The following is a 27,084-nucleotide window of genomic DNA, read 5'->3' as shown; positions in this document are numbered from 1 at the left end:
GCTCGGCAAATTTTGAGCCGATGTGGAGGCTATTTTCGATGATCCGAGAGGTCATCGTCGGCGCAGGGGCCGAGCGGGCGGTCATGAAGAAGCCGCCTAGTTGGAGAGTTTGGCCTACAGCCAGGGCTCCCCCAGAGGTGATGTTGTCGTTGACAACGAGGCAAGCCATCTTCCTTATGATGACGACACGGTGGAACTCTCAATGAAAGCACCAATGTCGGTGTCAAAACCGGCGGATCTCGGGTAGGGGGTCCCAAACTGTCCGTCTAAGGCGGATGGTAACAGGAGGCAGGGGACACGATGTTTACCCAGGTTCGGGCCCTCTTGATGGAGGTAATACCCTACGTCCTGCTTGATTGTTCTTGATAATATGAGTAGTACAAGAGTTGATCTACCACGAGATCGAAGGGGCTAAACCCTAGAAGCTAGCCTATGGTATGATTGTATGTTGTCCTATGGACTAAAACCTTTCAGTTTATATAGACACCAGAGGGGGCTAGGGTTACACAAGGTCGGTTATAAAGGAGGAGATATTCATATCCATATTGCTTAGCTTGCCTTCCACGCCATGTAAAGTCCCATCCGGACACGAGACGAAGTCTTCATTCTTGTATCTTCATAGTCCAACAGTCCGGCCAAAGGATATAGTCCGGCTGTCCGGAGACCCCCTAATCCAGGACTCCCTCAGTCTCCCCCAACCAACAGGCGATGCGAGGGATGATGAAGATATTACTAAAAGGTGACACTTCGGTGGCCCAGGATCTGGGGACCAGTAATGAAGGCCCCGAACAATCCGGTCTATAGCCGGATACGAATAAATGGATCCCTTCAAAGGATGCTCGTACTCCTACAGCAGCCTCCGGAGATCCAGAGGCACCGGATATACTGACGAACATGCTGCAGCAGGCGTCCGTCTCACAGGAACATCCTACCTTGATGGGCACGATGGTTGAAAAGGTCATGTCCGTGAAGCGCGGATTGAATGATGCCTTTGTGGGCCTACTAAGAGGTTTCGAGGTTTGTACTGTAATATGTTCAATTGTGTTTTATTCAAAAAATATACCTGTGTATAGATAGTAGCCCCTGAGACTCTGATTGGCTTCCCGAGGGAGGCGATCAGAGGATCAAAAGAAATGCCCAGAGACTGACCTGATTAATTGGAACACAGGCTGTTTCTCCCCTGATGACTGCCTCGACTACGGATATTGTTGAGCTGCAGCGGAAGCTTGATGTGGCAGGGGATGACATTGCATTAATCAATAGGCCTCTTGACGAGTCACAAGGAATGTATTCGGAGCAGTCCTTACACATACGTGTTTGTAATATAAGCGTGACGCTGAAAATTGCATATTGGGATATATATATATGGCTGCAGATGGTGCCTCCGCCATTGAGATTCTTCGGGCGGAGCTGGCCCAGGCCAAGGAGCAGGCCCGGTTTCGTAATGCGGCTGTCAAAAAGGCATCGGCCGAGTTAAGGGCTAAACGAGCTGCTCGACACCAAGACGCGGGGAAAATATCCGCGATGGCGCTCGAACTAAAGAATGTTACTAGCCGCTGTGAATTCCTTGAGAAGGCGAATGAAGCCAAAACGGCTGATCTTGACAAGGCCTCGCGAGAGATGAAAGAAGTGCGGTCCAAATCTAGAGCGGCCCGTGAGGAGATCCGGCAAGCTGGGGAGATTGCGGCTGGTAAGCCCTTTTTATTACAGACTAAGTTCAGTGATCCGAATTATGCTCAGCTTAACCAAGTGTGGAGCTCTCCAAACGCGTTTTTGGACCTGCCGAAGAGTTCTTCCAATGCGACGCAGTTTTACCAGGCGCAAGAGGGATATGCGATGGAGAAGCTATTCTGGTCACAGTTTAGTGCATCAAAACGCCCTCTGCTGCTGAATGAATAGATGTCCCAATGGGCCGAGCTTCACAGGATGTCTGGCGCTGCCATGAAGAATGTCATACTCCGGCTGTGGCCGACTGAGCCTATTCCGAATAGCTACTTTGGCTTTGTGTAGCGGCTTACTGATGTGGTGCCACGTATCGACGCCGCAAAGCGGTCGGCGTGCATTGAAGGTGCACGGATGGCCTTTGCCCGAGTCAAGACATACTGGGGGAAGATGAAGGCCATCGATATTGCAGCAAAGGGTCCACCCAAGGGCAAGGACCATCACACACCAGAGTATTAGTTTGAGGACGTCTTGGAGGTTGCCCGCTTGATAGAGGGTCAATGTTCGAAAAGTATAATATTCGAATGAACTCTGTACGAATTGTAAAATACAATTTTTATAATCAGTCAATATTTTAATTTTTCCTAAAGGCTTTTATTCCTCCTGTGTGGCCATTTGTATATAATCTGAAAGTTTTCCAGTCGTCGGCTTCAGCCCCCTCGTAGGAAATACGGGGGTGTTCAGAAAAGCATCTGATCACTCTTGACGCAATGTCTTGGTCCGTGAAGGAGGTGTCAATGCGGCGAACCGGGCAATCGGACTATAGGGCGTTAACACTGTCACTTAGCCATAGGAGTTTTATGGTGGGTCTACAATATAGCCCCTTGTATGTATGCGGCTTATTCATACGATGCGTTTTATATATTTGACCGAAAAGAGGTCCTTTGTGTGACACGGAGGGAATCGCAAAAGAGTCCAATAAGTCATCGAGTGGTTGACCAGCTCTCGCTGCATCATGACAGTCAGTTTTCGGCTTTCTCTACTGAGGTGCTTAACCAGGTGAACCGGAAGCACAATCGCAGCAGTTCTCCCTTTACTACCCTAGCCGATAGAGCGGAACATAGGATAGCAAGCCCAGGAGCCGGGCAACCCAACTATTGAACCAAGACATGAAAGTTATGCCGAGGTGTATGTTTAAAACAACCGTAGGGGGAAAACTCGGTTCTTTAGAAAAGAGTGGATTATTTTTACTGGGATCTGAGTGATGTGCCAATCGTATATATAGATAACAAAGCCGCAACCCCGGCTCTTTGACATGCCAGGGGTCGAAGACGGAGGAAAAAGGCACTTTACAGGCTTAAAATAGTGAGTGTGGTCTACAAAAAGTTATTTTGGACCTCCTGTCGCACGTCTGTGCCGCCTATCCTCGATGAAGGGACTCCATGACGGAAATAGCCCTCGAGTGAGTGTGCGAACCCGAACTCCGATAGAGTCCGTGGCCAGCCATTGAGCCACCTTTGGAGAGTAAAGAGAAAAAGGAAGAAGAAAAAGTAGTTAGAAAAAAAGAAGGTTATGGGAGCACTTGCCGGTCCATCCATAGTGTGCTTCCACCGGCGCCCAGGATATTTCAAGTGTATAATTATGTATGCGCGGTATAGACTTCGCACGTATATTAGGTGAGTGGCGGAAGCCGAACTGCTAGTCCCCCACTGTGTAGTTTGGCGGAGGTAGCCGTAGTATGGTCCTATGTACGGCGGGAGAGCTCCGTGCGTTCCCCTATAGGGGATTGTGTCACGTATACAATGTTCACTGTCTTTACTTTGGGGGGAAACGGCTTCTGACCCCCAGTGTTTGGTTGGCAAGTTTCTTCATCATCGCTGTCGCCGGGCGGCCTCTTCCCCTTGTGTTCGGCATTTGACTTGCCGACCTGTTTGAAGACCCAACAGCTTATGTTGGTGTGATTAGTTGGTTAATTGGGGTGGCCATGACTCTAGAAGGGCCTATCAAATATCTTATCTAAATTGGATGGTCCGTCTCTATTTCCCGTAAATGGCTTTTTCCGTTGACCAGGTTTGGGGTCACTAAATCCGGCGTTGACCGTTGTGTTGTGCGTTCCCTCATTACTATTGCCACGTTTGTGTTCATTGCGTCGTGGTTTCTGTCGGGGATATACCCCGCGGTGTAACCCGCCAGATGTATGACCCGGCTAGAGCATGGCGACTCACTGGTGACCCGCCCGGAGCTTGGCGATTCACAGATAACCCGCTTGATCTTGACGACTCATTAGTAACCCAGCGGGCGGGTCAGATGGACAATAAAGCCCAAGACCCAGAAGGCCGGCTCATGTTATGATGGGTCGGCTTAAGAAGAAAGGCATAAGGAATATTCTCCTACAAAGGAAGCAAGACTAGGACTCCACTTGTAATAGTGTAATCCTAATCCTATTAGGACTAGTCATGTAACTCACCACTTCAACATATATTTTTTTGAGAGGAAGGCCTTCATGGATAGCTTTATTAAAATTTAAATAACACTTACATCATCCGCTAAAAAATTATGAATAAAGCCAGGAGGTGAGTCCAACCATACATTTGGTGGATCATCACAACCTTTTTGTGCTAGCACATGAGCTACCATATTTGACTCACGGTTACAATGCTCAATCAAAACCTTCCCGAAATCAAGACTAAGAGCTCGACATTCGTCGAGTAGAGGGGCTGCTATCATCGCATGCCCTGTATTGTAGTTCAATGATTCAACTATGACCAACTTATCCATCTGAACTAGGATAGAATTGCATCCAATAGAACATGCTAGTTTGTAGCCTTCGGCAAGAGCCGCCGCCTCGGCAGAAACAACATCCGCAACATGCTCCAATTTGGCGATGGATGCACCTATAAAAGCACCATTACTATCCCTGACAATTGCTCCACATGCACCTGAGTGGTCCAAGTCCGAGAAAGAAGCATCCACGTTCAGTGCGAATTGTCCCATCAAGGGTTTCCGCCAGCGATTCATTCGAGGCACGGCTGGTGGAGTGCATGCCGCACTAACAAAGTTCAAAGCCAATGCTTGAATTGCAGGACAAGAGCGTTGTGGTGTCAGGAACTCTTCTCCACGGGAGATCAATCTCCTTTGCCACCATAAAAACCAACACGTAATGGCCACTAGTTCAGGTGTGTCAATTACATCCATGTACTTCGTGTTATGCACTGGGTCACATAAAATACACTCCAGGATCTCTGCTCCTGACTTCCCTGGAATCGCTACAGTAGCTATCATGTGGTATATGTCCAGAGAGCGCCATACCTCTTGTGCGCGACCGCAGCAGAACAGCAGATGAGCCACATCCTCTGCTTGTATAGAACAGAGTGGGCATTGTCCAGAAGTTGAAATATGTCTGTTCGATAAAACACAGCAACATGGGATTGCGTTGTGAAGACAACGCCATATGAAAATCTTGACCTTTCCTGGTACCTTCAGGTTCCAAAGACGTTTCCATACCGGGTGTGCTGACGATCCACTAATACCCGAGGGGTTACCATTACCACCAGCGTGGTACTCCTCCCATTGCTTGTAATAAGCAGACCGGACAGTGAAAATTCCAGATTTCGTCAGATGCCATGCTACAAAGTCATCAGTTTCCTGCTGATATAAGGGAATTTGCAAGATCCTATCAGTGTCGATGTGCCAAAAATTGTCTCTGATAAGTGTTTCATCCCACTCTCCTGTAGTAGGATCAATGAGTTCATTCACCTTCGACAAAACACGATTACCACGCACAGTAACTATCTTCCTGGATGAGCTATTTGGTATCCAATAATCTTCCCAAATATTAATTTTTGATCCATCTCCAACTCTCCATATGCAGCCCTTCTTGAAAGTTTGGATCCCTGCCCAAATACTTTGCCAAACATAAGATGAGCCCTTTTTCAGCTCGCAATTCAATAAATCACCTGATGGATAATATTTTGATCTCAAGATTTTAGCACAAAGCGAATCATAATTATCAATAAGCCGCCAACATTGTTTAGCTAGCATAGCCAAGTTGAAGCTTTGAATGTCTCTGAAACCCATTCCTCCTCTCTCCTTTGGAATACACATCTTCCACCATCTAAACCAATGCATTTTCCGTTGGTTCTCACCATCTCCCCACCAATAATGCAAAATAGCATTAGTGATCCCCTTGCAAATTTTCTTTGGGAATTTGAATACCCCCATCGCATAGGTTGGGATGTCTTGAGCCACTGCCTTTATCAATGCCTCTTTCCCACCATAGGACAACGTTCTTTCTTTCCATCCATTTATGATCTTCTGAATTCTTTCAATGAGGTGCTTAAAACAATCCACCCTGTCAACACCAATCATAGATGGCAGCCCCAGATATTTATCAGACAAAGATTCAGTCATAATATCCAATATTTGGCAAACATCCACTTTGTCATCTACTTTAGTACTAGGACTGAAATATATAGAAGATTTTGCTGCATTAACCAATTGTCCTGAAGCAGCACAATACTCATCTATAACTCTTTTCAGGGCAGTAGCATTCGCATTATCTGCTTTCATTAGAATCAGCGAATCATCAGCAAAAAGTAAGTGGGATATAAAAGGAGAGTCACGACAGATCTGGACTCCTTTAAGATTTCCAACTTCCTCCTCATGAGCAATTAAAGCAGATAAACCTTCAGCACACAATAAGAACAGGTAAGGGGACAAGGGGTCCCCTTGCCTTAGACCCCTTGAAGGGGAGAACGGTTCAGTCTCGCTTGAATTGAATCTTACTTTATATTGGACTGAAGTTACGCATGCCATAATTAATTGAACCCATCGGATGTCAAACCCAAGCTTCTTCAGGATGGCTTCCAAGAATACCCACTCAACGCGATCGTAAGCTTTGTGCATGTCAAGTTTAATAGCACAAGAGCCGGTTTTACCCTTCTTCTTTTTCTTCATTGCATGCAAACACTCGTAGGCTACAATTACATTGTCAGTTATTATACGGCCCGGAACAAACACACTTTGCGTTTCACTACTAATCTCAGGCAGGAACACTTTAAGTCTTGCTGCTAGCATTTTAGCTATCACTTTATAGACCACATTACAGAGGCTAATGGGCCTAAAATGAGCTAGCTTCTCTGGTGTTTCAGTTTTAGGAATAAGAACTATGGTAGTTGTGTTCCAACCTTCCGGAATAACTCCGCTGTTTACTGCCTTAAGAACCTCTTTCACTAGATCATCACCAAGTAAGTGCCAGAATTTTTTATAAAATATGGCATGCAGGCCATCTGAGCCAGGTGCTTTCAAGTCTCCGATGCTAAACAACGCTCTTCTAACCTCCTCTTCTGTGTATGGTGCCAAAAGAGCCTCATTCATGTATGGGGTCACTTTTTGTTTCACTTTATCAAGCACCTCTTGGTTCGGTTCAGTAACTTCAGCAGCAAACAAGTGTTTAAAGAAATTGTCAATCAACTCTTTCATTGCTTCATTGTCCTCTTTCGAGTTCCCATAATCATCCATCAGTCGACGGATGAAATTACGTTTCTTCCTAGCTGAAGCGAAGTTGTTGAAGAAATTTGAATTACGATCACCGTATTTGAGCCAATTCGCTCTCGCTCGTTGGACCCAATATATTTCTTCCTTCTCAATAGTTTCTTCTATCTCTATAAGCAGATGTCGCTGTCGATCTGCCGACTCATCCGTGAGTGGACCCGATCGGAGTTTTTCAAGCTCCTCCTTCAGCGATTTTAAGCGGCGTTGTGGTGACTTAAGAACTGCTCGGTCCCATTCATGAAGGTCCGTGTGCACCATTGCCGTACGTTCAGCGAGAGATGCCGAAGATGGCGTCCGTTCCCATGCTTCTGTGACGCGGGTCATTATCTCCTCTTCCTTAAGCCAACGGGCCTCAAACTGCTTCCGCTTCACAAGCTGCTGGTTTGCATCACCATTTACCTCTATTTCCAAAACAACCGGACGATGGTCAGATCTAATGTGTGGGGCATTTGTAACAATTGCTTCCGGGAACAAATTATGAAATCCGCCATTGCACACAGTCCTATCGAGGCGTTCTCGGATACGACGCCGTCTCCACGTAAACTGGTCGCCCTTGGATCCCATATCTTCTAGCTCACAATCAACCAAAGCGTCTCGGAATTGTTCCATCATTCTATCCGGCCTTGGGGCACCGCCTTCTTTCTCATGAGAGTAAAGTATTTCATTAAAGTCCCCCATCACAACCCATGGGAGAGAGGATTGAGAATACAAGTTTCGTAGATAATCCCATGAGAGATGCTTATCCTCCCACCGTGGTTCGCCATAGAACCCGGTTAGCCTCCATTCTTCTTCCGGTGAGTTGCCCTCTTTAACATCAATAAAATTCTTTGTTTTTGCTAGTACTTCTATTACGCAAGAGTTGCGCCATAGCAGTATAAGACCACCGCTGGCCCCAACACTTTCCATGACCTCCACATGATCCATTTTCAGTTTCCTCATCAGTTTCTCTGCCCTAGCTGTATTCAGATGTGTTTCGGACAGGAAAAACACATCAGGCCACCACTGCTTCTGGATGTCCAGAAGGGCTCTCTCTGCCGCAGCACTGGCCATACCGCGACAGTTCCAACCTATAATTTTCATTGCTCCCGGCGAACACCCTCTAAGAGAGTCGAAGAAACTTGCCAAGAAAATGTCCAGAATTGTAGTAAAGAGAACCGATCGCTGCCAAACAACGTCGGGACGGAAAACCGATCGCTGCCAAACAACGCCGGGACAGGAAACCGATCACTGCACTAGGCAGTGGCGGGACAGAAAAGTTTGAGCAGAACCAAATTTGTCTTCAGATCCGATCAACAAGCAAGTTCCCTAAGCACCATCAGGGAAGCTGTACGTACGCAAACGAAGCCTTAGATGAATTCCTCATGACATGCAAGCAGCACACACAAATGAGGAGATCAAACACATGAAGCCTACACCGGCACCGGAGTTGTTGCTGCAACCTAGCAAAGCCGAAATACGAGAGACCAGCCACGGCACCTCAAGCGCCGTCCTGGGAAAGAGGGACACCCCAAGAGGGACAGAAAACAATATCTAGGGCTAGACACAAAGAGAGAGCCGGCTTATGTGGCGACTCTCTCATGAGCATAATGAGATCTAGCCACAAACATCATGTAGGGCTATTACCAGATGATGTTTCCCGGTGCCCGAAGCTGTCTAAATCCTTGTCTAATGTTGCGTCTCTCGATTCTACTCAACCCCTCTCAAGCTACTATAAAGATGCGTTGACCTCACGACTAAGTCCTCACACTAGGGCATCTGCCGTGACAATTCCATAACAGTTGGTGCCTACCGTGGAGTCTGCGCACAGTGGTGTTGAGTTTTTGGAGGAATTTTTCTAAAAAGGATCGAGAAGCTCGTGATTAACCGGATGAAGAAGAACTGGTGCGATCTGGTCTACATCGTCGACGAGAAGACGACTATTTGAGCATGTATAAAATTGAGGCGAGAGTTAGGGATACGTGTCTGAACGCCGCCGCAAGTCGCCAAGTCTGGAAGTTTTCGTTACGGATTTGATCCAAGCCTGCTGCTCGTATCTGGGTCAGTACCTATCCCGAGCAAAAGTCCAAGTCGTCGTATCCGAGACCGACACAAGACCGGACTGGCCGTTTGCTGTTTTTGTACAAACTTCAAGTCCCGAGAATCAAGCTACGGTACCGCCTCTGCTGCTTCCTCCACATGAATAAAAACAATTCATCTATTGTACCAAGTACTAGCTGAGTGCTCACGGCAAGATCAATTAAGCGAGCCACTATACAGGGACAATTATCCAATAGCACCGTCAATCATTGAGCCGCCCGGCCATCGCACCAGAGTCCTTTTCCTCTGTCTAGGCCTTGTGCAAAACCTCCGCTATGAGCCGCCATTGTACTGACTTACGTCCGCCGTGAGCCGCCAAGTTGCTGTGAACCACCGTCTGCCTTCGCGCGGAGCCATGGCCGACCTCCCCTGCTGCGGCAATCACAGCAGTGCCGAACCACCGCCCGTTTCAACTGCAGCAAGAGAGTCGCCCCGCTGCCAAGTCGCCGTCGCCAAGCTGCAACAAGTTTGACCACGAGTCATCGCCATGACCCGCCTATGAGCCGCTGGACCCGCCGCTCTGATCTGAGTCGGTGTTTCTGAAGCCGCCTCGCTGTCGGGGAAAACATTGAACCGGCCACGGTTCTGAGCCGCCGCGCCCAAGCAAAGAAGCGACACCTCAAGCCGCCTCCACTCCACTGCTGCTGAGCCGCCGCGACCGACCAGTGGCCTTCACCACTTCAGACTGCCCGCGAGCTGAGCCGGCCATCACGCGACCTCGCCTTGCCTCCACGAGCCGCCGTCGTCCTCTGTCGTCCCGCGCTAGGTCACTGGGATTCTGCAGTTGCCCCGGCCCTGCGTCACCTCCACTGTGGCCGGCCTCACGCCACCTCTGTGCCCATATGAGAGCAGTGTTCGTCGCCCAGCACCACGCGGTTCCTGAGAGGCTGAAGACAAGCTGCTACTGCTGAACAGTACTGACGTTGCTTCACGGGTGCTCGATGGCGCAGCGCTGCTGCCGGCAGCTGTTTGGGAAGGAGGTGGTGATAGAGCTACGCAAAGGAATGATCAAGAGCTAAGAGAAATAATAAGAGGCTTCCGTCCACTCCGAGCTTTATTGATCAACTACAATAGTACGGCCATGCAATCTGCTGAAAATGACATCATGGGTTGGATAAAGAAAGGAGACTACAAGTTTATGATTAACTCGAATATAGCATTCACCTGACGGAAACATCAGGTGATATCTTTTCTCTGTGTTTTTTCAGTATATTAATTCATATGAGAATAATCATTCTGGTATGTGGTATTTCTTCATAGGACCATTGTTTATCACAAAGGTGTTGCAAAGGGCGTGCACCAATATTATTTTTGCACTAGCATTTGTCCGCGCCATGCCGCTGGACGGATACTTGCGCAGGTTGCCACCCTAGCTACATCAACACACGCGACTGGTTCATCGTCGGTGCCTGCGGTCGACTCGCCTGCATCCGAGCCGTTTCTAACATGACGGACGACTCGCCCGTCCGCTCTCGCGGCCGGTTCACACGTACACACCGGCTTACAACAAGGAGGACAACTTGCGCGACCGCACCGGCTTACAATGTTGTGGCCGACTCACCCGTCCGCACCTCCTTACAATGCCACGGATGACTCGCTCATCTTCCGTTGTGGCGGTTCACGCGTCTGCATCGGCTTACAACGTCGCGACCGACTCTCCGCCCGAGCCGGCTTACAACACAGTGGCCGACTCATCTGCCTATGCCGCCTCTGATTCTGCGGTTATTTTACTGTCTGCCCTGTGGTCTGGCCTATTCAATGTGCCGGGTTAACTAACGGACAACGCTGAGGATCATAAATACATCAGGTGATATCTGTCCAAACTATTTTAAATACCACCTATCAACTCTTTCCTTTTGAGAACAATTACTCCGGGTTATGATATCATTTATGCAGGACATTTGGTCACTTCAAGAGCGGTAGCGACTCGCCCGCATCCATACTGCCTCTAAAGTTGCTGTTGTTTTTTCTGTCTGCCTCCGCAGTTTGGTGTATATCAACATAATGTGGCTAACTTGCCCGTTCGCACGGGTCATGATACGTCTCCAACGTATCTATAATTTTTGATTGTTCCATGCTATTATATTATCAACCATGGATGTTTTATATGCATTTATATGCTATTTTATATGATTTTTGGGACTAATCTATTAACCTAGAGCCCAGTGCCAGTTTCTGTTTTTTTCCTTGTTTTAGAGTATTGCAGAAAAGGAAAATCAAATGGAGTCCAATTGAGCTGAAACTTCACGGAACTTATTTTTGGAACGGAAGCAATCCAGAAGACTTGGGGTGTACGTAAGGGAAGCAACGAGGAAGGCACGAGGCAGGAGGGCGCGCCCACCCCCTGGGCGCGCCCTCCACCCTCGTGGGCCCCTCATGCCCCCCTGACGTATTACTTCCTCCTATATATACCAATATACCCTAAAACCATCGGGGAGCACAATAGATCAGGAGTTACGCCGCCAGAAGCCTCCGTAGCCACCGAAAATCAATCTTGACCTGTTCCGGCACCCTGCCGGAGGGGCAATCCCACTCGGGTGGCCATCTTCATCATCCCGATGCTCTCCATGACAAGGAGGGAGTAGTTCTCCCTCGGGGCTGAGGGTATGTTCCAGTAGCTTTGTGTTTGATCTCTCTCTCTCTCGTGTTCTTGAGGTGATACGATCTTCACGTATCGCGAGCTTTTCTATTATAGTTGGATCTTATGATGTTTCTCCCCCCTCTACTTTCTTGTAATGGATTGAGTTTTCCCTTTGAAGTTATCTTATCGGATTGAGTCTTTAAGGAATTGAGAACACTTGATGTATGTCTTGCGTGGGATACCCGTGGTGACAATGGGGTATTCTATTGATCCACTTGATGTATGTTTTGGTGATCAACTTGCGGGTTCTGCCCATGAACCTATGCATAGGGGTTGGCACAAGTTTTCGTCTTGACTCTCTGGTAGAATCTTTGGGGCACTCTTTGAAGTACTTTTGTGTTGGTTGAATAGATGAATCTGAGATTGTGTGATGCATATCGTATAATCATACCCACGAATACTTGAGGTGATATTGGTGTATCTAGGTGACATTAGGGTTTTGGTTGATTTGTGTCTTAAGGTGTGATTCTAGTATGAACTCTAGGGCTGTTTGTGACACTTATAGGAATAGCCCAACGGATTGATTGGAAAGGGCAACTTTGAGGTGGTTTCGTACCCTACCATAATCTCTTCGTTTGTTCTCCGCTATTAGTGACTTTGGAGTGACGCTTTGTTGCATGTTGAGGGATAGTTATATAATCCAATTATATTATTATTGTTGAGAGAACTTGAACTAGTGAAAGTATGAACCCTAGGCCTTGTTTCAACGCATTGCAATACCGTTTGTGCTCACTTTTATCATTAGTTACCTTGCTGTTTTTATATTTTCAGATTACAAAAACCTTTATCTACCATCCATATACCACATGTATCACCATCTCTTTGCCGAACTAGTGCACCTATACAATTTACCATTGTATTGGGTGTGTTGGGCACACAAGAGACTCTTTGTTATTTGGTTGCAGGGTTGCTTGAGAGAGACCATCTTCATCCTACGCCTCCTACGGATTGATAAACCTTAGGTCATCCATTTGAGGGAAATTTGCTACTGTCCTACAAACCTCTACACTTGGAGGCCGAACAACGTCTACAAGAAGAAGGTTGTGTAGTAGACATCAAGCTCTTTTCTGGTGCCGTTGTCGGCGAGGTTAGCGCTTGAAGGCATATCTTTAGATCTTGCAATCGAATCTTTTTGGTTCTTGTTTTAGCACTAGTTTAGTTTATAAAAGAAAACTGTAAAAAAATATGGAATTGAGTTTGCCTCATACGCTTCATCTTTTTAATATCTTTCGTGAGTATGATGGAAAAGAAAATTGTGCCAAAGTGTTAGAAGAAGAATGCATTAAAATATTTGGCACTAAATCTTTGAATGATGAGCATGATTGCAATGTTGTTAGTATGAACTCCTTGAATATTCATAGTACTAATGATGATTGCACTAGTTATGATGAAAATGTCTCCTATAAACATGTCAATTTTTGTGGAGTGCATTGGGTTTGCAAGTACACACCAAATAGGGAAGATAGATATTGCAAGAGGCATAAGCATTTAGAAACTAAGTGGTTGCAAGAAAGGCTAGAAGTTTGTGCTAAAAATTTAAATTTTCTTAGCCGTACTTGTGAACTTTGCAATGAACATGACCATTTCAGTACCCAATGCAAATTGTTTCATGATCGTATCATGTCCAAAAATTGTGATGACTTGATTTCCCTTGCACATCATAATGAAGTTAGTTTGCTCTTGGGTTATGAAGAAATGAAACATATAACTAAGGTTATTCCAGAATTTGCCCTTGATAGAGTTCTTCATTTTGATCTAGAGGAAATTTATATGTATTGTGCGGTGAATTGTATTGAAAATCCTTATATTGCCAATTACATAAAGAAAAGAAAACAAATAGAAGATGAAGATAATACTAATGAAAGGGAAGAGACTTCCCAATATCCTCCTATTATTTCTTATGATGAATCAGGTAACGAGGAGGAGCCTTCTATTCAACCAATCTCATTAATAAGGAGCTCCAAAAAGAAGATTGAACCCACACATGATGTGGTGAATAAGAAGAAAAGAAAAAGGAAGAGAGGTAAAAAGATATGTCTCCCAAATAATGCTGCTCCTATTACTGTTGTGCCCCATGAAAATATAATTGTGGAATATGATGCACTTGATGATGATCTCATTATGCCTATTGCTTGTTGTGATGATTATTATTGGGAAGATAATGATACTTTTTATGATCTTGAAAATCTTTTTGGCACTTGCTTGGAAGAATATGATAATTTCTATACTATTGGTGCTATCCATACTATTGATGATGAGAGTGATTATGCTTATGATATGAAAAGACCCAAGCTTGGGGAAGATATGTTTGAAGAAGATGATGTTTTTGAGAATATATTTGCTGCAATTAATGTTTGTCCCAAGCTTGGGGATGCTACGTTTAATGAAGATGATATTTTTAGTCTCCCAAGTTTTGATATGCAAATTTATAATGATGATAGCATGCCTCTTACTTATGATGATTACATTGATGAAAGTGGATTTGGAGAGGTCACGACTTTATTTAGTAATGATTCCACTATCTTGGAAGAGGTTTCAATCCATTATGATGAGAACAAAATTGCTACTTATGATGATTATTATGATCACACGTATGCTATAAAAAGTAGTGATGATTATATTTATAAAACTTGTCATGATTATGATTACCCCTTTTCTGAACATTACTATTTTAATGTGGAAACAATTTATAGTATTCAAGTCTCTTATGATACTCCCACTATCACGAATGAGAAGAATTCTGCTTATGTGGAAAGTAATCAATTTTCTATGCTTGTAGATTATGAAAAGAATGCTCTATGTGATGGTTATATTGTTGAATTCATTCATGATGCTACTGAAAATTATTATGAGGGAGGAATATATGCCTGTAGGAATTGCAATAATATCAAGTTTCTTCTCTATGTGCTTAAAGTTTTGAAGTTATGCTTGTTTTACCTTCCTATGCAAGTTGATTCTTGTTCCCACAAGTTGTTTGCTCACAAAATCCCTATGCATAGGAAGTGGGTTAGACTTAAATGTGATAGTCATATTCTTCATTATGCTCTCTCTATGTTTCAATTCTTATCCTTTATGTGAGCATCATTGAAATCATCATGCCTAGCAAGGGGCGTTAAACGTTAGCGCTTGTTGGGAGGCAACCCAATTTTATTTTCGTTCCTTACTTTTTGTTCCTGTTTAGTAATAAATAATTCATCTAGCCTTTGTTTAGATTTCGTTTATGCTTTTAATTAGTGTTTGTGCCAAGTAGAATCGTTGGGAAGACTTGGGGAAAGTCTTGTTGATTTTGCTGTAAAAAACAGAAACTTTAGCACTCACGAGAATTGCTGCCATTTTTATTTGGAAAGTGTTATTTAGTTAATTATTTTTGCAGATTATTAATAGATAAATTACTCATGTCCATAAATTTATTCTGGAATTGTTGGGGTTCCATAAGTTTGCGTTAGTCACAGATTACTACAGACTGTTCTGTTTTTGATAGATTCTGTTTTTCGTGTGTTGTTTGCTTATTTTGATGAATCTATGACTAGTAAAATAGTTTATAAACCATAATAAGTTGGAATACAGTAGGTTTAACACCAATATAAATAAATAATGAGTTCATTACAGTACCTTGAAGTGGTATTTTGTTTTCTTTCGCTAACGGAGCTCACGAGTTTTCTGTTAAGTTTTGTGTTGTGAAGTTTTCAAGTTTTGGGTAAAGATTTGATGGACTATGGAATAAGTAGTGGCAAGAGCCTAAGCTTGGGGATGCCCAAGGAACCCCAAGGTAATATCCAATGACAACTAAGAGCCTAAGCTTGGGGATGCCCCGGAAGGCATCCCCTCTTTCGTCTTTGTTCATCGGTAACTTTACTTGGAGCTATCTTTTTATTTACCACATGATATGTGTTTTGCTTGGAGCTTCATTTTATTTTCTATTGATTTGCTGGCTATTTGAATAAAATACCAAGATCTGAAATTCTTAAATGTTAGATAGTCTTCATAGAGTTGCATAATTATTCGACTACTCATTGATCTTCATGATATCTTTTGGAGTAGTTTGTTGTTGCTCTAGTGCTTCACTTATAACTTTTTACAGCACGGTGGTTGTATTATTTTATAGAAATAGATGAACTCTCATGCGTCACTTATATCATTTTGAGAGTCTCTAAACAGCATGGTAATTTTCTTTGGTTATGAATTTAGTAATATGATGGGCATCCAAGAAGGATATAATAAAACTTTCATATGAAGTGCATTGAATACTAAGAGAAGTTTGATACTTGATAATTGTTTTGAGATATGGAGATGGTGATATTAGAGTCATGCTAGCTGAGTAGTTGTGAATTTGAGAAAATACTTGTGTTGAGGTTTGTGATTCCCGTAGCACGCACGTATGGTGAACCATTATGTGATGAAGTTGGAGCATGATTTATTTATTGATTGTCTTCCTTATGAGTGGCGGTCGGGGACGAGCGATGGTCTTTTCCTACCAATCTATCCCCCTAGGAGCATGCGCATATTACTTTGTTTCGATAACTATTAAGATTTTTGCAATAAGTATGTGAGTTCTTTATGGCTAATGTTGAGTCCATGGATTGTACGCACTCTCACCCTTCCACCATTGCTAGCCTCTCTAATATCGTGCACCTTTCGCCGGTATCATACACCCACCATATACCTTCCTCAAAACAGCCACCATACCTACCTATCATGTCATTTCCATAGCCATTCCGAGATATATTGCCATGCAACTTTCCACCGTTCCGTTATTATGACACGCTTCATCATTGTCATATTGCTTTGCATGATCATGTAATTGACATCGTATTTGTGGCAAAGCTACCGTTCATAATTCTTTCATACATGTCGCTCATGAGTCATTGCACATCCCGGTACACCGCCTGAGGCATTCATATAGAGTCATATTTTGTTCTAAGAATCGAGTTGTAATTCTTGAGTTGTAAGTAAATAAAAGTGTGATGATCATCATTATTAGAGCATTGTCCCAGTGAGGAAAGGATGATGGAGACTATGATTCCCCCACAAGTCGGGATGACACTCCGGACGAAAATAAATAAATAAAAGAGGCCAAAGAAGCCCAAAAAAAGAGGCCATAAAAAAGAGAAAAGGCCCAAATAAAAAATGAGAGAAAAAGAGAGAAGGGGCAATGCTACTATCCTTTTACCACACTTGTGCATCAAAGTAGCACCATGATCTTCATGATAGAGAGTCTCCTATGTTGTCACTTCCATATACTAGTGGGAATTTCTCATTATAGAACTTGGCTTGTATATTCCAACAATGGGCTTCCTCAAAATGCCCTAGGTCTTCGTGAGCAAGCAAGTTGGATGCACACCCACTAGTTTCTTTTGTTGAGCTTTCATACACTTATAGCTACAGTGCATCCGTTGCATGGCAATCCCTACTAACTCACATTGATATCTATTGATGGGCATATCCATAGCCCGTTGATACGCCTAGGTCATGTGAGACTATCTTCTCCCTTTTTGTCTTCTCCACAACCACCCTTCTATTCCACATATAGTGCTATATCCATGGCTCACGCTCATGTATTGCGTGAAGATTGAAAAAGTTTGAGAACATCAAAAGTATGAAACAATTGCTTGGCTTGTCATCGGGGTTTTGTATGATTTAAATATTTTGTGTGATGAAGATAGAGCATAGCCAGACTATATGATTTTGTAGGGATAGGCTTTCTTTGGCCATGTTATTTTGAGAAGACATGATTGCTTTGTTAGTATGCTTGAAGTATTATTATTTTTATGTCAATATTATACTTTTGTCTTGAATCTTATGGATCTGAATATTCTTGCCACAATAAAGAAAATTACATTGATAAATATGTTAGGTAGCATTCCACCTCAAAAATTCTGTTTTTATCATTTACATACTCGAGGACGAGTAGGAATTAAGCTTTGGGATGCTGATACGTCTTCAACGTATCTATAATTTTTGATTGTTCCATGCTATTATATTATCAACCTTGGATATTTTATATGCATTTATATGTTATTTTATATAATTTTTGGGACTAACCTATTAACCTAGAGCCCAGTGCCAGTTTCTGTTTTTTCCTTGTTTTAGAGTATTGCAGAAAAGGAAAATCAAACGGAGTCCAATTGACCTGAAACTTCACGGAACTTATTTTTGGAATGGAAGCAATCCAGAAGACTTAGGATGTACGTAAGGGAAGGAACGATGAAGGCACGAGGCAGGGGGTGCGCCCTCCACCCTCATGGGCCCCTCATGGCCCCCTGACGTATTTCTTCCTCCTATATATATATACCAATATACCCTAAAACCATCGGGGAGCACAATAGATCGGGAGTTCCGCCGCCAGAAGCCTCTGTAGCCACCGAAAACCAATCTAGACCCGTTCCGGCACCTTGCCGGAAGGGGAATCCCTCTCCGGTGGCCATCTTCATCATCCCGGTGCTCTCCATGACAACGAGGGAGTAGTTCTCCCTCGCGGATAAGGGTATGTACCAGTAGCTGTGTGTCTGATCTCTCTCTCTCGTGTTCTTCAGGTGATACGATCTTGATGTATCGCGAGCTTTGCTATTATAGTTGGATCTTATGATGTTTCTCCCCCCTCTACTCTCTTGTAATGGATTGAGTTTTACCTTTGAAGTTATCTTATCGGATTGAGTCTTTAAGGAATTGAGAACACTTGATGTATGTCTTGCGTGGGATACCCGTGGTGACAATGGGGTATTCTATTGATCCACTTGATGTATGTTTTGGTGATCAACTTGCGGGTTCTGCCCATGAACCTATGCATAGGGGTTGGCACAAGTTTTCGTCTTGACTCTCTGGTAGAATCTTTGGGGCACTCTTTGAAGTACTTTTGTGTTGGTTGAATAGATGAATCTGAGATTGTGTGATGCATATCGTATAATCATACCCACGAATACTTGAGGTGACATTGGAGTATCTAGGTGACATTAGGGTTTTGGTTGATTTGTATCTTAAGGTGTTATTCTAGTACGAACTCTAGGGATGTTTGTGACACTTATAGGAATAGCCCAACGGATTTATTGGAAAGATAACTTTGAGGTGGTTTCATACCCTACCATAATCTCTTCGTTTGTTCTGTGCTATTAGTGACTTTGGAGTGACTCTTTGTTGCATGTTGAGGGATAGTTATGTGATCCAATTATGTTATTATTGTTGAGAGAACCTGCACTAGTGAAAGTATGAACCCTAGGCCTTGTTTCAATGCATTGCAATACCGTTTGTGCTCACTTTTATCATTAGTTACCTTGCTGTTTTATATTTTCAGATTACAAAAACCTTTATCTACCATCCATATACCACTTTTATCACCATCTCTTCGCCGAACTAGTGCACCTATACAATTTACCATTGTATTGGGTGTGTTGGGGACACAAGAGACTCTTTGTTATTTTGTTGCAGGGTTGCTTGAGAGAGACCATCTTCATCCTACGCCTCCTATGGATTGATAAACCTTAGGTCATCCACTTGACGGAAATTTGCTACTGTCCTACAAACCTCTGCACTTGGAGGCCCAACAACGTCTACAAGAAGACGGTTGTGTGTCGGGGTCAAAACCAGCGGATCTCGGCTAGGGGGTCCCGAACTATGCATCTAAGGAGGATGGTAACAGGAGGCAAGGGACACGATGTTTACCTAGGTTCGGGCCTTCTCGATGGAGGTAATACCCTACGTCCTGCTTGATTGATCTTGATGATATGAGTATTACAAGAGTTGATCTACCACGAGATCATAGAGGCTAAACCCTAGAAGCTAGCCTATGGTATGATTGTATGTTGTCCTACGGACTTAACCCTCCGGTTTATATAGACACCGGAGGGGCTAGGGTTACACAGAGTCGGTTACAAGCGAGGAGATCTACATATCCGTATTGCCAAGCTTACCTTCAACGCCAAGGAAAGTCCCATCCGAACACGTGACGAAGTCTTCAATCTTGTATCTTCATAGTCCAACAGTCCGGCCAAAGGATATAGTCCGGCTGTCCAGAGACCCCCTAATCCAGGACTCCCTTAGTAGCCCCTGAACCAGGCTTCAATGACGATGAGTCCGGCGCGCAGATTTGTCTTCGGCATTGCAAGGCGGGTTCCTCCTCTTAATACTCCATAGAAGATTTGAACACAAGGATAGTGTCCGGCTCTACAAAAAAGTTCCACATACCACCGTAGAGAGAATAATATTTCCACAAATCTAATCTGCTAACATGTTTAGCAACATGACATCATGCCATGACCCGGTCTTTATTCGAACCATTTTTCTCAACCCGCACTGCACATATTGCGAGGCAGTTTTCCTGACACGTCTTGTCAAAGCAGAGATCGTGTCCCCCTTATTACGGGATTCTCGTCAATAAGGACGTGGGTAACCCAATCGTGCCTGTTGGTATGACTCCTCGATTTTAGGCAAGTCCCAAACGGCCACGAGGACGATGCTTGGTATTCACCCTCTTCATAAAGAGGTCATGGCCTGTCCTTTTTTCCCTCTCGTGCTCAATTGAATCCTCCCCCCGCCTCGAGTTCCAACATCCAAGGCTCAGGTCAGGCTCTTCGGACCTTCAACCATGTCCGGATCCAACCTCTTATGTCGGTGGGTGCCTTCCTCTGTCACAGAGGAGGACATCAAGAAGCTGAGAGAGGCCAGGTATTTGACCGCCGAAATCTCGCACAGGCTGCCTGCCCGAGGGCAGGTCATCCCACTCCCGAACCCAACGAGATTGTTGTGTTCATCTCTCACTTCCTCCGAGGGCTAGGCCTCGCTGTGGACCCCTTTATTAGGGGGCTCATGTTCTATTATGGGCTGGATTACAATGATCTGGCCCCAGATTCCCTCCTTCACATCTCGTCGTTCATCGTCGTGTGTGAGGCCTTCCTTCGCCTTACCCCACACTTCGGCTTGTGGCTCAAGACTTTTAATGTGAAGCCGAAGATGATCGAGGGGCGTCACGCAGAGTGCGGAGGTGCCGCAATAAGCAAAAGTGCTGATGTTCCGTGGCCAGAGGGTTCCTTCCCAGAGGGGTCCGGTTTATGGCAACGGGAGTGGTTTTATATCACAGCTCCCCGAAGTGCCAAGTGGGTAGCCGCCCCTGCCTTTCGCTCGGGCCCTCCACCACAACTGACATCATGGATCAACACGGGGCTGAACTAGGGGCCAGTAAATGATGTGCCGACATTGCAGACTCACATCTGAGATCTCCTTGAGAGAGATGTCAGCCTGGTCATGGTAATGCAAGTCATGCTAGCTCGTCGAGGCCAGCCTTGCAAATGTCGACCCCTCCGTATGTGGGAATTCAACCCGGAAGAACCGCGAACTATTCAGCACTTCCTCGGCATGACGCTCGAAGAGATGTACAAATTGTTCTTCGGACCCCAAATAGAGTGTCCGAACACCACCGAGGATGCGAGCCTGAGCTGTAATTGCCCCGATACCCAAGTAAGTAATCCCATGGCCGAACACGCTGTCTTTTTATTTACCATAACATCATTATGAAAGGTTGCTCTTTGACCAGGACTGGATAACAAAGACGAAGATGATCAGGTGTTCGGCCCCTCTTCCTGAAGGATCGGCCAATCCAGTACTAGATAGAATGCTTGAGCCGGCGCCTTATCATGCGCCCTCAAAGGAAGATAAAGGGGGGAATAAAGAGGCTGAAAGCGGGCCTCACTCACTATTCGTCCAAACCGGGGGAGTTAGCGCCTCCGCGAAGGAGGATAGCCAGGAAGAAGAATCTGAAATTCCCTCTCCCAAGGAAGGAAGAGGACCACCTTGGAAGACCTGGAAACAAAGGTCTCCAAACGGGGGAAGAAATCTTCGCCCGGGGGTCCTGCCTCGGAGGGTACTCTTGCCGCACAGTGTCCGCAAGGGGATCAGCCCTCTACTAAGCTGTAAGTAAACAAAAGGTACTTAATAGTAAAAATATCTTACATTACTTCTGAAGATAATAGCCGAAGCATATATCTTGCAGTTCGGATTGTAGCCCTTCTCGACAGAGTTCGTCTTTGGGGGATCTTCTTCTGGAGATGATGGAGAGCGAAACACCTCCCCCTGCCACACCGCCTCATGAGGCGGGTGACCCTGAAGTGTCGTCGCGGAGGGTTTCTCCTGATCCGCCAAGGCCGGTGGGTAATCCTTTGGCCACCCGAAGTCCCCAGTATTCGGCTCCTAAAGAGAGCAACAGAAAGAGTCCAGAACCGTACAGTGCGCGGTCGGACGCACTGAAGGATCTTCTGGAGCAAGCGGCCATCTCAGAAGTGCATCGTACGCTAATGGGTACGGTGATTGAAAGGATTTCATCCGCCGAAAGTGGGTTGCATGAAGCTTTTATGAGTCTGCTGAAAGGCTTTGAGGTACATGGAATAGTCTTTGTTTTTGATAGTACCGCACACGTCAGGTGTGCCCTATGCAGCCGCTCTAAAGGCGGTCGAAGAGCTGGGGGCCGAACAGGCCCCGCATTACCAAAGAAAGCAAAGAATAGTCAAGATGGCCGTTGAGTTGAAAGATGCCGCTGACCGTTACCAGCTTCTTGAAAAATAAAGCTGAGCGAAGGCGACGGACCTGGAGAAGGCCATGGTAGCAGCCTAAGGAAGCCCGCTCCAAAATCAGAGCGAAGAAGGAGGAGCTACGTCAAGATGGAGATATCGCGGCTGGGAAGCCCTTTTTGTTGCGGACTAAGTTCGGAGATCTAAAGTATGCCCTTCTTGATCAACTATGGAGTTCTGCAGATGCATACATGGATTTGGCAGCAAGTGCTGCTGATGCGACCGAGTACTTCAAGAATCAAAAAGATCGTGAAGTGGAAAAGCTGTTCTGGTCACAGTTCCATGCTCCAGTGCGTCCGCTGCTGTTAAATGAGCGAATGGCCGAGTGGGCCGAGCTCCATAGGTTGTCTGGACTTGCCATGAGGTCTGTTGTGGATCATCTGTGGCCTGAAGGGCCCAGGCCGAATTGTTACTTTAGTTTAGTGCAACATTTCCTTGGTGTTGTGCCGCACATTGACGCTATGAAGAGGTCGGTGTGCATAGAGGGTGCGCAGATGGCACTTGCCCATGTCAAGACATACCGGACAGAGATGGAGGCCACCACTACTACAACACAGGGTTCGGCCGTAGGCCGAGTAGCTGCCGAGCACTACTTTGAAGAAGTCCTTGAAGGCGCTCGTTCGATAGAGGCGCAGTGCTCGAAGAATATTATGTTCTAGTGACATGTATACCATTGTAAAAACAATGTTTTATTGAATAATAAAGGCTGTGTTTATACTTTTGCCTGAAAGTATTATGATGCCTCATGTGCGGCCGTTTATGTATATATGAATATAACCTAAAAGTTTGCAGTCGTCTGCTTCATTCCCCACACATATAATGCGGGGGTGTTGGCAAAAAAATGCGTATTCACACATGATCCAACGTCTTGGTCCATAAAGGATGTGGGAGCACAGCGAACGAGGCAATCGGACTATATTGCTTTAACACTTTCACTTAGCCATAGGAGTTTGACGGCGGGACTACTAGATTGCCCCTGGTATCTCCGCGCTCGTCCAAATACGGGGCGCGTAAGTACATGACCGGGGAACGGCCCTTCGTTAATGTGAAGGAATCCCGAAGATTCCACTAAGTCATCGAGTGGTTGACCAGTCTCGCGCTTTATCATGACAATCAGTTTTCGGCTTTCTCTACTGAGGTGCTCATCCGGATGAACCAGGGCACAATCGTAGTAGTTCTCCCAATGCTACCTTAGCCGATATAGCGGAATGTAAGGTACCAAAACATGGGAGCCGGGCAAACCCAACATTTTACCAAAGACATGATTCGGAGCTGATGCATATAAGGCCAAACTCGCGACGCCGAACACTCCCTAAGGTATTCGGTCTTTAAACATATGTCGGGCTGAACAATGCCCTTAATAATAAACCCCGAGTATCCAGGTACGTGCAATAACCTGACGTGGCCACATGCCAATAACGTTAGCATCCTTCTTGGTTGTATTGAGTATCCGGAGGATGTGAACAACAAGAGACAGTAAAAAAGGTTTACGCAGGGTCTTAATCTGAAAAGAAACCTTTGAGCGGGTCCCTGCTGCACGTCTGCGCCTGTGTCTCCGTTGTGCCGTGTACTGGACGGGTGTAGCACGATTGTCATCCTGATTACACGCGGGAAGCCCCTGGTACTGTCTATGAGGGTTTAACCATCAAACCAATCTCATGTATATGTAGTGATGCGCCGAACTCGTCTAACCATGTCCGTGGTCTTGACGACCTGTCATTTATTCTGGTTGGTGAGGCTGTCTAGTGCTCGGCTGTTAAGGCCGCAGCACATTCTTCCACGTGTAGAGAATGCTCAATATTTCCACTAACTGTGATGGTGCCACGTGGACCGGGCATCTTAAGCTTGAGAGAAGCGTAATACGGTACTGCATTAAAACGAGCGAAAGCCGCTCTTTCGAGTAGTGCTTGATAGCCACTTCGGAATGGAGCGATGTAGAAAGTTAACTTTTTGCTTCGGAAGTTGTCGGGAGAACCGAATAGAACCTCTAGTAATAGAGAGCCCGTACAGCGGGCCTCTGGGCCTGGTATTACTCCCTTGAAGGTAGTATTACTGTGGCTTATTTTTTTCGGGTCTATCCACATTTTGCGGACTGTGTCCTGATATATCAGATTTAGACCACTGCCGCCGTCCATAAGGACTTGTGTGAGGTGGTATCCGTTTATTATTGGGTCTAACACCAAGGCAGCCAATCCTTCATGCCGGATGATTGTCGCGTGATCCCCGCGATCAAAAGTGATCGGGCGGGCCAACTAGGGGTTGAACTTAGGGGGTGACGGGCTCTATGGCGTGTATGTCTTGGAGTGCATGTTTGCTTCTCCTCTTCGTCACATGGATCATGTTTACTATTTTAACCTCTGGTGGTATTTTTTTCTGTCCTCCAGCGCTTTGCTGGCGAGGTTCGCCCTCGTCTTCGGTTGGTGTCTCCGCCCCCCTTGTGTTCGGTGTTTAGCTTATCGGCCTGCTTGAAGACCCAGCATTCTCTATGGGTGTGATTTGCAGGTTTATCGGGGGTGCCATAAATCTGACATAGATTGTCGAGAATCTTGTTTAGGCTAGACGGTCCATCTCAGCTGGCTTTTAAAGGCTTTTTCCGCTGACCTGGTCGAGAGCCCCTGAATCTGGCGTTGACCGCCGTATTATCTGGACTGTGTTCTTTATTTCGACGCTTGTTCTTACTGCGTCGTGGTTTTCCATTTCCATCCCTGACTTCGGATGTGCTTGGGTCGCTGGTGCTACTTCAGGCTAACCAGCTATCTCGCCCGCGCAAAAGCGGGTCATGAGGCTTGTCAGGGCTGCCATTGTTCTCGGTTTTTCTTGGCCGAGGTGTCTGGCGAGCCATTCGTCTCGGACGCTATGCTTGAAAGCTGCTAAGGCATCGGCGCCCGGACAGTCGACGATTTGGTTCTTCTTAGTGATAAACCTGTTCCAAAGCTTTCGGGCTGACTCTCCGAGCTGTTGAATTATATGACTTAAATCGTCTGCATCCGGAGGTTGGACATAGGTCCCTTGAAAATTAGCCCGAAAAGCGTCCTCGAGCTCCTCCCAACTTCCAATTGAGTTTTTGGGGAGGCTTTTCAGCCAGTGCCGAGCTGGTCCTTTAAGCTTGAGGGGCAGGTACTTGATGGCATGGAGATCGTCTCCAAGAGCAATATGGATATGGAGGATAAAGTCCTCAATCCAGACCCCAGGGTCTGTGGTCCCGTCGTACGCCTCTATGTTCACTGGTTTGAATCCTTCTGGGAATTCGTGCTCCAACACCTCATCGGTGAAACATAGGGGGTGTGCGGCACCCCTGTATTTGGATGTATCATGGCATTCGGACAGTTGTGGTATTCGGTTTTGATTTTTTGCCGGAGCACGCTTCCTAGGTCCATAGATGGATCTGGTCATACTGGATTTTTGGCGCAAGTCCTCACGTAGATCGTAAGTTGACTTATGTGCAACCTTGTTAGCCGCTCTATCATGGTCACAAGGTGGTTGATCCGGCCGGTTGGCCATTTTATTTTTCAGTTGTATGGGGTCTAAGGCCTCATCATCGAATTCGGGTAATAGCTTGCGCTTTGGATAGCTCTTTGTGTGGTAATATCCACCATACTTTTCTTCATTGTCGAGCACTTTGTTCCACCTGTTGTTGAGCGTATTTTGTTCGGCCTTAAGCCTTTGCTTCTGCTTCTTCAGACTCCTCGCTGTGGCAATAAGCCTTCTGCGGAGGTTCTCTTGCTCCAGGTGCGTTTCTGGGATGATGTATGCATCTTCGTCCGGACTGTTTTCCGCCCCAGAGGGGGTTTGATGAGGTTTATCCTCGGCATCGCCGTGTTCGGACGTCGGATCCGTAATATGTTCGCCGTTTGCAGCTTCATCAGGCTCTGCCGTCGGGGCGATGTGGTCATCGTTTCATCTGGAGTCGACTGGAGAGTTATTTTCTCTTGCGCTGTTATTGCTGTTTTTTCCGAGGCTGGATTTGGAGCGGCGCCTACCCCGACGCTTTCTTTGCTTTTTGGAGGGGTCATCCTCCGTTTTCTCCTCCCGTTCCTCGTCATCGTTTTCTTTGGGTGTATCCACCATGTATATGTCATGTGATGAAGTGGTTGTATAGCGCCCTGTGGGTACTGGTTCCTGTTCCTCTCCTGCATCGTCGTACATGCCGTCGATGTCTTCAGAGTCGAAATCGAGCATGTCGGTTAAATCGTCGACATAGGCTACTAAGTGGGTGGTGGGTGGGCAGCGAATTTCTTCGTCGTTTGCATCCCATTCTAGCCGGACATAGTTCGGCCAAGGTTCCCCTGACAAGGAGAGAGACTTTAATGAATTTAGCACATCGCCGAAAGGAGAGTGCTTAAAGATATTCGCAGAGGTGAACTCCTTGATCGGCGCCCAATCGGATTCGATAGGCACAGATGTAGGCGGCTCGGAGTTCGTGGCCGGAGACGAATCCAGTGGTTCGGCAACACGGCTCTCGTAAGGGGTGAAATCAGTATCCGACACCATCGCCATTGAGAGTGTGGCTTCCATGGCAGGGTCTATCCCTCCGTCCTTGGATGGCGCAATTTTTTCCGGATTCAAGGCCTGAGTAGTTGTAGGTGTGATCTCCCGAAC

The sequence above is a fragment of the Triticum urartu genome, chromosome 1A, assembly GCF_056163025.1.
Source record: "Triticum urartu cultivar PI428250 chromosome 1A, HENAU_Tu73, whole genome shotgun sequence".
Classification (NCBI taxonomy): domain Eukaryota; kingdom Viridiplantae; phylum Streptophyta; class Magnoliopsida; order Poales; family Poaceae; genus Triticum; species Triticum urartu.
The sequence above is the reverse complement of the archived record's forward strand: the minus strand, read 5'-3'. Positions refer to the sequence as shown.